The 11,518-nt window shown below is 45.2% G+C and overlaps 1 non-coding gene across 1 annotated transcript; it reads left to right on the top strand.

Annotated features, from left to right (window-relative positions):
* The first annotated feature begins 317 nt into the window (after window positions 1-317).
* LOC130964647 (small nucleolar RNA R71) lies at window positions 318-425 on the top strand. The gene has a single exon (XR_009080732.1). It is a non-coding gene; the product is annotated as a small nucleolar RNA R71 (small nucleolar RNA).
* Window positions 426-11,518: the final 11,093 nt, after the last annotated feature.

Here is an 11,518-nt window from a genome sequence, read left to right as displayed (position 1 = left end):
GTACTGCTTGGTGCATTTTGCATTCCAGACAGACTTTGAAAGATCAAATTGACTTGTTGAGTCAATATCTTGTTCTGAGCCAGAATGGCATTCAGAGCATCAATCTCAAGAACTCCTTTCTTCTGATTAGTCCCATTGTTCACAGGATTCCTTTCAGAAGTGTACATGAATTGGTTATTTGCAACCATTTCAATGAGCTCTTGAGCTTCTGCAGGCATCTTCTTCAAATGAAGAGATCCTCCAGCAGAGCTATCCAAAGACATCTTGGATAGTTCAGAGAGACCATCATAGAAAATACCTATGATGCTCCATTCAGAAAGCGTGTCTGAGGGACACTTTCTGATTAATTGTTTGTATCTTTCCCAAGCTTCATAGAGGGATTCTCCATCCTTCTGTCTAAAGGTTTGGACTTCCACTCTAAGCTTACTCAATTTTTTGAGGTGGAAAGAACTTTGCCAAGAAGGCATTGACTAGCTTTTCCCAAGAGTCCAGGCTTTCTTTAGGTTGTGAGTCCAACCATGTCCTAGCTCTGTCTCTTACAGCAAAAGGGAATAGCATTAGTCTGTAGACCTCAGGGTCAACCCCATTAGTCTTGACTGTGCCACAGATTTGCAAGAACTCAGCTAAAAACTGATGAGGATCTTCCAATGGAAGTCCATGGAACTTGCAATTCTGTTGCATTAGAGAAACTAATTGAGGCTTAAGCTCAAAGTTGTTTGCTCCAATGGAAGGGATAGAGATGCTTCTCCCATAAAAGTTGGGAGTAGGTGCAGTAAAGTCACCCAGCACCTTCCTTGCATTGTTGGCATTGTTGTTGTTTTCGGCTGCCATGTCTTCTTCTTTGAAGATTTCTGTTAGGTCCTCTGTAGAGAATTGTGCTTTAGCTTCTCTTAGCTTTTGCTTCAAGGTCCTTTCAGGTTCAGGGTCAGCATCAACAAGAATGCCTTTGTCTCTGCTCCTGCTCATATGAAAGAGAAGAGAACAAGAAAATGTGGAATCCTCTATGTCACAGTATAGAGATTCCTTTAGGTGTCAGAGGAAAAGAAAAGTAGAAGACAGAAGTAGAAAATTCGAACTTATCAAAGAAGATGGAGTTCGAATTTTGCATTAAGGAATAGTGTTAGTCCATAAATAGAAGGATGTGAGAAGAAAGGAAGTAATTTTCGAAAATTAAGTAAAAGATTTTGAAAACATTTTGAAAAACACTAATTAATTTTCGAAAATAAGAGTGGGAAAGAAATCAAGTGATTTTTGAAAAAGATTTTGAAATTAGAAGTCAAAAAGATTTGATTGAAAACTATTTTGAAAAAGATGAAGTTAAGAAGACATAATTGGTTTTAAAAAATATGTGATTGAGAAGATATGATTTGAAAACAATTTTAAAAAGATTTGATTTTGAAATTCAATGACTTGGCTATCAAGAAAAAATATGATTCAAGCATTAAACCTGTTCCGAGGGTTTGCCTGAAACGTGTAGCTCGGTCGTCTGGAGAGGCCCGAGGTGGGGGGTTCAGTGCCCGAGCTTGATATGCAGAATGGTTGGTGGTGGTACCTGCAATGACACTCCGATGCTTAAGTTAGCATGGGTCCAAGTAGATATATGTAGATTTGGAATGAATGCCATACCTGGGTGCTCCAGTGTATTTATAGTAGTTGGCGGTGATCTCCCCTGGATAAGATATTCTTATCTTATCTTATCTTTGGGAGTTTTATCTCTATCTTTGTGGAACCGCCTTTCCTAGGTCTTTTCGGCCTTTAGGTTTTGGGCTTCGTTCCTTTTTGATGGGCCTTCTTTGTTTATTGTCCGAGGTCCGACCTTTAGGTGTGAGTTTTAGGACAAGGTCGGACCTCTTATGGATTTGCCGGGTTGGAGGACCTCGGTCAGGGTATGAACAGTGCCCCTGCCCGAGTTCGTCCTTTTTTGGGAGGTCGTGCTCGGGCATAGTAGTTTTTTCAAAATTCAAAAATGGCCGTTTCTGCATTTATTGCATTTTACCGTTTTTCCTCGATTTCCGTTCGGGCTCTGTGAAGGCTTTATTTATTTGCTCCCTTTCCTCTTTTCTGCGTTTTGTCTTTCTTATGTTTTTGCGAGCACTGCTTCTTCTTTCTCTTTATTCTGCTTTCCCGAATCTTTCTGTGTGTCTTTCCGGGGTTTCCTCTGTGCCGTCGTTTCGTTCTCCTTGCTTCGGAGCTCTTCGTCTTCGTTTCTTTTTCCAGGTTTGTTCCCATGTTTCTCTTTTCTTGTGATCATATACTTCTGTTCTTTGTGTGGCTCTTGTTTGTTTCTTTTTCTTTATGCCTGGGTTGCCCCAAAAAGAGGTGCCGCCATTGCTGTTGTTTTGATATGGGGGGGCTCTTTTTTGTTCTCTGGTGTTTTTTGTTCCTTGCTTTGCTGAATGGGTTTTTGCTGTCTTCTTTATGTGATTTTTGCTTGCTGTTGTATTCTTCTTTGTAGGTAAGAATTTTATGTCTCGAAAGGTTCTTCAAGCGATGTCGACTAAAATTCCATGTGGTCTTGATTGGGTAGACCCTCTTCCTCTAAGAGTCCCTTCTGTGGTAGATTCTGAGTATTTAGCTAGGTTCCGTAGGCATTGTAGCATATGTGAAAATAGAGAGTCTGAGAGGGATTATGAACTAGTAGCCCCAGATTCCGAGGAGAGAGTGTGCTTCCCGCCCCTAGATAGTTCCGAGAAGCTCTTCTTTTATGCTTATGATTGTTTTTTCTCTAAGCTGAGTGTCCGACTTCCCTTTACCGATCTGGAGTCCGAGGTGTTATGGTCTTGTAATCTTGCTCCTACGCAGCTCCATCTAAATTCTTGGGCGTTTTTAAAGCTGTTTCAACTTTTGTGTCAATTTTTGGGCGTTGCTCCCTCTATTTCTCTTTTTTCCTATTTGTTTGTGTTGACGAAGCCGGGGTCAGGTGGAGGAAAGGTATCTTGGGTCTCTTTTAGGGCTAACCAGGGGAGGAAGTTTTGTACCCTGTATGATGAGTCTTTTCATGATTTTAAGAACTTTTATTTCAAGGTCCGGGCTACTGGAGACGTCCGACCTTTCTTTCTAGATGAGAGTGGGGAGCCTTCTTTTCCTCTTTGTTGGCAGGAGAATGTAGTGTCTACTAAGTATACCTTTGAGAGTCTAGATGAGGTGGAGCAGGCTTTTGTGGGTGTGGTAAGCAGTTTATGGGGTCGGGCACCTCACTTGGACACGAAGAAAATGTTGGGAGATCCAAGCCTTCTCCGTTCCGAGTTAGGTAGTTCCCGACCTCTCCGAGATTCATCTTTTTTAGTATTTTGTCTTTGCTTGTTTTGGTGGAATTTCTGTTGTGGTAATCCTTTTCTTTTATTTCTGCAGAGATGTCTTCTCAGGCGGATTCCATGAAGTTCCTTCGTCGGACGAAGAAGTCCGTGGCTGCTCGAAATATCGAGGGTGGGGAGGCTTCTGCCCGATCTTCTCCAAAGAAGACTACTGTGGGTGTCACTACTCGGTCGAAGACTATTCCGACTCCCCAGTTTCGTCCTATAAATCAGGATCCTCCGACCTCTGGACCTGGTAACTCTTCCCCTCCTTCGTCCTCGGGTCCTCCTCCCAAGAAGCAGAAGACCTCTCAAGAGCTTGCGGGTTTTAATGATAAGGATTTTGATGCTCTTGGTTGGGTTGAACAGCATATTCTCCCTCAGACTTTTATTTCTACTGATGATGTGTCTATGGAGCACCATTTTCAGTATATGGCGCGGAGCTGTGTCCGGATGGCTAGTCTTCATGCCGCTATTGCCCGGGAGTTCAAGAAATCCCCCATTGGTGCGACCAGTTCCCGACTTGAGAAGGCTCAGTCTGAGTTTAAGAGGATTAGTGAACTGAAAGATGCTAGGATTTCTGAGCTGGAAGCATCTTTGGAGAAGGAGAAAGCTAAAGCTACCGCGGCTGTGGCAGCAGCGAATGCATCTGAGGAGATGGCGAAGGCGGCGAAGGAGAGTTATACTCGAACATATGCCGAGCTTGTGGAGACAAAGGAGAGGTTGCAATCCGCTCAGGATGATTTTTACGAGTTAGAAGGACACGTGGCTAAGGGTATGGATGCTATGTTTGAGAATTTGAAGGCTCAGGTCCGGATTCTTGCTCCTGACCTGGATCTGAGTTTATTCAGTACGGATAATGTTGTTGTGGAGGGAAAGATTGTTCCTGCTCCCAACGAGGATGAGGTTCCGGTGTCTGACCCCAAAGTTCCGGTTGCGAACCCGACTTTACCTTTGGCCGAGGAGGAATCTGGTGTGGAGGTTTTGAACCGAGATGACGGTGCTGTTAAGGCTGTCCCGATTTCTATGGTTCTTCCTCCGCAACCTTCTACCGACGTGGAGTCCGGAAAGGATCTTGATTCCCTGTAATCCTTTTGTCTTTGGTTTTTTGCCCGGCCTGTGGGCTCTTTTTTGGATGGTTCCTGTTGAATGCTTTGAACACCTTTTTGCTATTAGCTACTTGTAGTAACTTTTTAGCTTATTATGCGGTGTTTGTTCGCGTTTTGACTTTTAGCTCCGCTTTATGCTTTTTAGTTGTTTTTGGATAACAACCTTTTAGCTAGCGCTTTTTCTTTGAAACTTTGTTTTTTCCTTTTGATTTCGTTTTTTCGCTTGTACTTTTTAGTTGTTTTTGTATAGCAACTTTTTAGTAAGCGTTTTCGAAATCTTTGTTTTCGCCGTTTTAAGGCTTCTTCTCGGATCCGAGCTCTTTCTCGGACCTCGGGTGGGGCGGTCGAGTACTTCCCTTTGTTGGGCCCGACCTTGTCGTTGGTCGGCCTTTTAAGTTATTTTTGTAATCTCTTTTTATTTGGCTCTTTGAGCCTTTTCAGAGTTGCTTTATAACTTCTCACATTAATTTGAACCTCGTCGCTTTATCTTTGCCGACCTTGTGTGGTCTTTTGGCAATGATTTTTTGCGTTTTGCCGAGCATAAATTAATGCGCCTTGGCGGGGTACTTTTCAGGATTTGTTTCATCACGAGGAAGAAGAAAAGAAAATAGAAAAATTTGATTAGTATTTAAAAAAGAAAGAATATTTACAGAGTGTTTACCCTCGACTAGGTCGGGTGCCTTACTTGACCGGGTGTCTCATTAAAAAACCCTTGTAGGGAAAAAGAGTACACCTCGGGTTATCTTTTTCTAGCTGTAGTATCGTCTTAGATTACAGGCGTGCCAGGCCCTGGGCAACTCATTGCCTTCTAGGTCAGATATTTTGTAATAGCCTGTTCCTAAGACTTCTGTTACCTTGTAGGGCCCTTTCCAATTTGCAGCTAGCTTTCCTTCTCCCGACTTTTGTGTTCCGATGTCATTTCGGATTAGAATCAGGTCGTGAATGGAGAAGCTTCGTTTTATTACTTTCTGATTGTATCTGAGGGCCGTTCGCCGTTTTAAGGCTTCTTCTCGGATCCGAGCTCTTTTTCGGACCTCGGGGAGGAGGTCGAGTTCTTCCCTTTGTGCCTGCAGGTTACCTTTTTCGTTGTAAAAGATGGTTCTAGGTGACCCTTCATCTATTTCGATGGGAATCATTGCTTCCATCCCATAAGCTAGTCGGAATGGCGATTCTCCCGTTGTAGAGTGTGGAGTTGTCCGATATGCCCATAGCACCTGGGGGAGCTCCTCGGCCCATGCCCCTTTGGCCTCTTGGAGTCTTCGTTTTAACCCGGCCAAGATGACTTTATTTGCAGCCTCTGCTTGTCCATTGGCTTGTGGGTGCTCGACTGAGGTGAATTGCTGTTTGATTTTTAGTTCGGCCACCAAGTTCTGAAAACTTGTGTCCGTGAACTGTGTTCCATTGTCTGTTGTGATGGAGTAGGGGACTCCGAACCTTGTGACGATGTTTTTGTATAGGAATTTACGGCTTTTCTGAGCCGTGATGGTGGCTAAGGGTTCAGCCTCGATCCACTTTGTGAAGTAGTCGACCCCTACTATGAGGTATTTGACTTGCCCCGGTCCTTGGGGGAACGGGCCGAGTAGGTCAAGTCCCCATTTTGCGAAGGGCCATGGTGCGGTGATGCTGATAAGGTCTTCGGGTGGTGCCTTGTGAAAATTGGCGTGTTTTTGGCAGGGGGGCATATTTTCACAAATTCCGTTGCGTCTCTTTCCAAGGTCGGCCAGTAGAACCCGGCTCGGACTACTTTCTTGGATAATGCCCGAGCTCCGAGGTGGTTCCCACACATGCCTCCGTGGACTTCTTCGAGGACGCTTTTTGTTTCTGAGGTCGGGACGCACCTAAGGAGGGGGTTTGAGAATCCTCTTCTGTATAATACGTCGTGAATTAGTGTATAATTCTGGGCGTCTTTCGTGAGTCTTTTAGCTTCCTTTCTTTCGGCGGGGAGAGTTCCCGACTTCAGGTAGTTGAGTATGGGGGTCATCCATCCTTGCTGTTGGTTGGATATATTTAGCGTTTCTTCCTCTCTTAGCACGGAGGGAGATTGTAAGGTTTCCTGGAGGAGACTTCTGTTGTTGCCTCCGGGCTTGGTGCTGGCAAGCTTTGAGAGGGCGTCTGCCCGGGCATTTTGTTCCCGAGGTATGTGCTGTATCTGTATCTCTGAAAAGTGGCGTAATTGTGCCTGTGTTTGGTCCAGGTATTTTTTCATAGTTGGGTCTTTGGCCTGGTAGCTTCCATTTACTTGTGATGTGACGACCTGGGAGTCGCTGAAGATCGTGATTTTCTGAGCTCCGACCTCTTCGGCTAGCTTTAGACCTGCTAGTAGGGCATCGTATTCGGCTTGGTTGTTCGAAGCCTGGAACTCGAATTTTAGGGATAGTTCTATCCGCGTTCCTTGGTCGCTTTCGAGTATAACCCCGGCTCCGCTTCCAGTTTTGTTTGAGGACCCGTCGACATACAGGTTCCATGAGAGTGGGGTTCCAGGGGTCTCAGTGTATTCTGCGATGAAGTCGGCTAGATACTGAGATTTTATGGCAGTCCGGGTTTCATAGTGGAGGTCGAACTCGGACAGTTCCACCGCCCATTGCAGTATTCGTCCTGCCAGGTCTGTTTTTTGGAGGATGTGTCTCATGGGTTGGTTCGTCCGGACTTTGATGGTGTGGGCTTGAAAGTAGGGGCGGAGCCTCCGAGCTGTGAACACTAGGGCGTAGGCGAATTTTTCTATCTTCTGATAGTTTAGTTCGGCCCCTTGTAGTGCCTTGCTTACAAAGTATATGGGGTGTTGTCCTCGGTCATTTTCTCGTATTAACGCTGAAGCGACTGCTCGATTTCCAACCGAGAGGTATAGTACGAGTTCTTCTCCTTTTAAAGGTCGGGTTAGGATTGGTGGCTGCCCGAGGAATTCCTTGAATTCTTGAAAGGCTTTTTCGCACTCCGGGGTCCATGAGAAGGGTTTCCCTTTCCTTAGGAGTGCGTAGAGAGGTAGTGACTTTATTGCTGATCCTGCCAAGAATCTTGATAGGGCGGCTAGCCTTCTGATGAGCGGATAATTTGTATGCTTTTTGGCATTGTTTTTAGTATGTTTTTAGTATCTTTTAGTTAGTTTTTAGTATATTTTTATTAGTTTTTAATTAAAATTCACTTTTTTGGACTTTACTATGAGTTTGTGTGTTTTTCTGTGATTTCAGGTATTTTCTGACTGAAATTGAGGGATCTGAGCAAAAATCTGATCCAGAGACTCAAAAGGACTGCAGATGCTGTTGGATTCTGACCTCCCTGCACTCGAAGTGGAGTTTCTGGAGCTACAGAAGCCCAATTGGCGCGCTCTCAACGGCATTGGAAAGTAGACATCCTGGGATTTCCAGCAATATATAATAGTCCATACTTTGCCCAAGATTTGATGGCCCAAACCGGCGCTCAAAGTCACCTACAGAAATTCCAGCGTTAAACGCCGGAACTGGCATAAAATTTGGAGTTAAACGCCCAAACTGGCATGAAAGCTGGCGTTTAACTCCAGAAAAGGTCTCTACACGAAATTCCTTCATTGCTCAGCCCAAGCACACACCAAGTGGGCCCGGAAGTGGATTTTTCTGTCATTTACTCATTTCTGTAAACCTTAGGATTACTAGTTTTACTATTAATAGGATCTTTTGACATTGTATCCGTACCTTATGACCTCATAACATTTTTACACGTTTCTTTCCACAGTATGAGCCTCTAAACCCCATGGTTGGGGGTGAGGAGCTCTGCTGTGTCTTGATGAATTAATGCAATTACTACTGTTTCTTATTCAATCATGCTTGCTTCGATTCTAAGATAACACTTGTTCTTAATCCGGATGAATGTGATGATCCGTGACAATCATCATCATTCTCAACTATGAACATGTGCCTGACAACCACCTCTGTTCTATCTTAGATTGAGTAGTTATCTCTTGGATTCTTTAATCGGGATCTTCGTGGTATAAGCTAGAACTGATGGCGGCATTCAAGAGAATCCGGAAGGTCTAAACCTTGTCTGTGGTATTCTGAGTAGGATTCAATGACTGAATGACTGTGACGTGCTTCAAACTCCTGAGGGCGGGGCGTTTGTGACAGACGCAAAAGAATCACTGGATTCTATTCCGGCCTGATTGAGAACCGACAGATGATTAGCCTATGCTGTGACAGAGCATCAGGGACGTATTTTCACTGAGAGGATGGGAGGTAGCCACTGACAATGGTGAAACCCTACATACAGCTTGCCATGGAAGGAGCCTTGCGTGTTTGATGAAGAAGACAGTAGGAAAGCAGAGATTCGGAAGATGGAGCATCTCCAAAACCCCAGCCTATTCTCCATTACTGCAATACAAGTAACCAATTCATGTTCTTTTGCTTTTTACAATCAATCCTGATAATTTCTGATATCCTGACTAAGATTTACAAGATAACCATAGCTTGCTTCAAGCCGACAATCTCTGTGGGATCGACCCTTGCTCACGCAAGGTATTACTTGGACGACCCAGTACACTTGCTGGTTAGTTGTGCGGGATTGCAAAAGTGTGATTGCAATTTCGTGCACCACCTTCCATTCAGTTGTTGTACTTCTTTGACACACGTCGGGCTCTTCATATTGAGTATCGCTTGGCATTTGTCCGGGTTTGCTTCGATGCCCCTTTGAGTCAGCATGAAGCCTAAGAACTTTCCGGCTTCTGCGGCGAAGGTGCACTTTGTCGGATTAAGTCTCATGTTGTGTTTTCTGAGGGTGCCGAAGATACTGGTGAGGTCGGTCAGCAAGTTTCTGTCTTCTTGTGTCTTTACCAGCATGTCGTCGACGTACACCTCCAGCTGTAGTCCGATGTGCTCTGAGAACACTTTGTTCATTAGCCTCTGGTAGGTTGCCCCTGCGTTCTTCAGCCCGAAGGGCATTACTACGTAGCAGTAGTTTGCCCTTGGGGTTATGAACGAGGTCTTTTCTTGGTCGGGTCCGTACATCAGGATTTGATTGTATCCCGAGTATGCGTCCATGAAGGAGAGATATCTATAGCCTGAGGCTGCGTCTACCAAGGCGTCGATGTTTGGTAGTGGATATGGATCTTTGGGGCAGGCTTTGTTGAGATCCGTGTAATCGACGCACATCCTCCATTTTCCGTTGGGCTTTTTTACCAGGACCACGTTTGCGAGCCATAGGGGGTATTTGACTTCCCTAATGAACCCTGCATCTAGCAGTGCTTGTACTTGTTCTTCTATTGCTTGCATGCGCTCGGGTCCGAGCTTCCGGCGTCTTTGTTGGACAGGTCGGGATCCCGGGTAAACTGATAGCTTATGGCACATTAGGTCGGGGCTTATGCCTGGCATGTCGGAGGCTTTCCAGGCGAAGAGGTCGGAATTCTCCCTTAAGAGGGTTATGAGTTCCTCTTTTAGGCCCGTTTCGAGGTTTGCTCCTACGTTTGTTATTTTTTCAGGTGTGTTCCCAATCTGGACTTTTTCGGTCTCTCCCTCTGGTTGTGGCCGAAGATCTTCTCGGGATTGAACTCGTCCGAGTTCTATCGTGTTGACCTCCTTCCCTTTTAGGCTCAGGCTTTCGTTGTAGCATCGCCGTGCTAGTTTTTGGTCGCCTTTTAGGGTAGCGATTCCTTTTGCGGTAGGGAACTTCATACAGAGGTGTGGGGTCGAGACTATAGCTGCCAGTCTGTTTAGGGTTGGTCGCCCAATGAGGGCATTGTATGCTGAAGTGACGTCGACTATAATGTAGTCGACGCTTAATGTTTTAGATTGCTCGCCTCTTCCAAAGGTAGTGTGTAGCGAGATGTATCCTAAGGGATGGATCGGAGTATCCCCTAGTCCAAATAGGTCGGTGGGATAGGCCTTTAGTTATTTTTCTTCAAGTCCGAGCTTGTCGAAGGCCGTTTTGAACAGGATATCTGCTGAGCTTCCCTGGTCAATCAGGGTTCGATGTAAGTTGGCGTTTGCTAGGATAATGGTGATTACCATTGGATCGTCGTGTCCGGGAGTTATCCCTTGAGCATCTTCTCGGGTAAATGAGATAGTAGGTAATTCGGGCAGGGGACTGTCTTCTCGGACGTGATAGATTTCTTTGAGGTGTCTTTTTCGCGAGGATTTAGATGTTCCTCCGCCTGCGAAACCTCCATTTATCATGTGAACATGTCTTTCAGGGGTTCGCGGGGTTTGTTCGGCCCGATCTTTGTTGTCTCCCCGCCTTCTCTTCCTGGTCTCTTCGACTTGGTGAGAGTGGTGGGTGATGCAAGTGCATATTTGCTTTATTAGTTAGTTAGTTTAGTTAGTTTTAGCTTAATTGTACTCATTTTCTCTAAATAAACAAGTCCTTTTATGAGTTTTGTCTCCATGCATGAGAACACCAAGGAACATGTTGATTCTAGCCAAATTCATGCAAATGATCTAAAGAATACATACATGAATGAGTATGAATGAATCTCATGAAATTTATTGTATGGATTGGTAAGACTTTGAAGCTATTTCCTTTATTGATGATAGGTGATGAAACAAGGAAGCATGGAAGCAAGAATGATGCAAGCTGGGCAAGAAGAAGAAGTTGGCGTTGCCAACTTGGGAATAGGGTGCGTTTTTATGGATAACGCCAGGCAACCAAGAAGCAAAGTTGGCGTTGCCAACTTGAGAAATGTGGTGCGTTGTTGGAGGCAACGCCAGGATGCCTTGGAAGCAAAGTTGGCGTTGCCAACTTGAGGAATGTGGTGCGTTGTTGAAGGCAACGCCAGGCAGCCCTGGAGAAGCAAATCTGGGCGTTGCCAACTCTAGAAGGGCGTTGCCAACGCCAATTTGTGAAGCAAGCTTGGCAACCTTGGAAGGCACGAGCACGTTACTAACTTGGAATGCATAGGCGTGTTCATTGGCAACGCCACACACAAGCAAGCTTGGCCCTGGAGGAAAAGAAGCTGGCGTTGCCAACGCCAGGAACCATAGGCGTTATTCAAGGCAACGCCAAGCAACAAATGGAGCCTTGAAGAGGAGCTCGAGGGCGTTGCCAACGCCAGGAACCATAGGCGTGTCCCTGGGCAACGCCACACAAGAAAACTTGGCCCAGGAAAATGAGATGCACGTTGCCAACTCCAAGTTATGAAGGCGTGTTCCTTGGCAACGT

This window comes from Arachis stenosperma, chromosome 2, assembly GCF_014773155.1.
Source record: "Arachis stenosperma cultivar V10309 chromosome 2, arast.V10309.gnm1.PFL2, whole genome shotgun sequence".
Taxonomy (NCBI): Eukaryota; Viridiplantae; Streptophyta; class Magnoliopsida; order Fabales; family Fabaceae; genus Arachis; species Arachis stenosperma.
The sequence above is the reverse complement of the archived record's forward strand: the minus strand, read 5'-3'. Positions and strand labels throughout refer to the sequence as shown.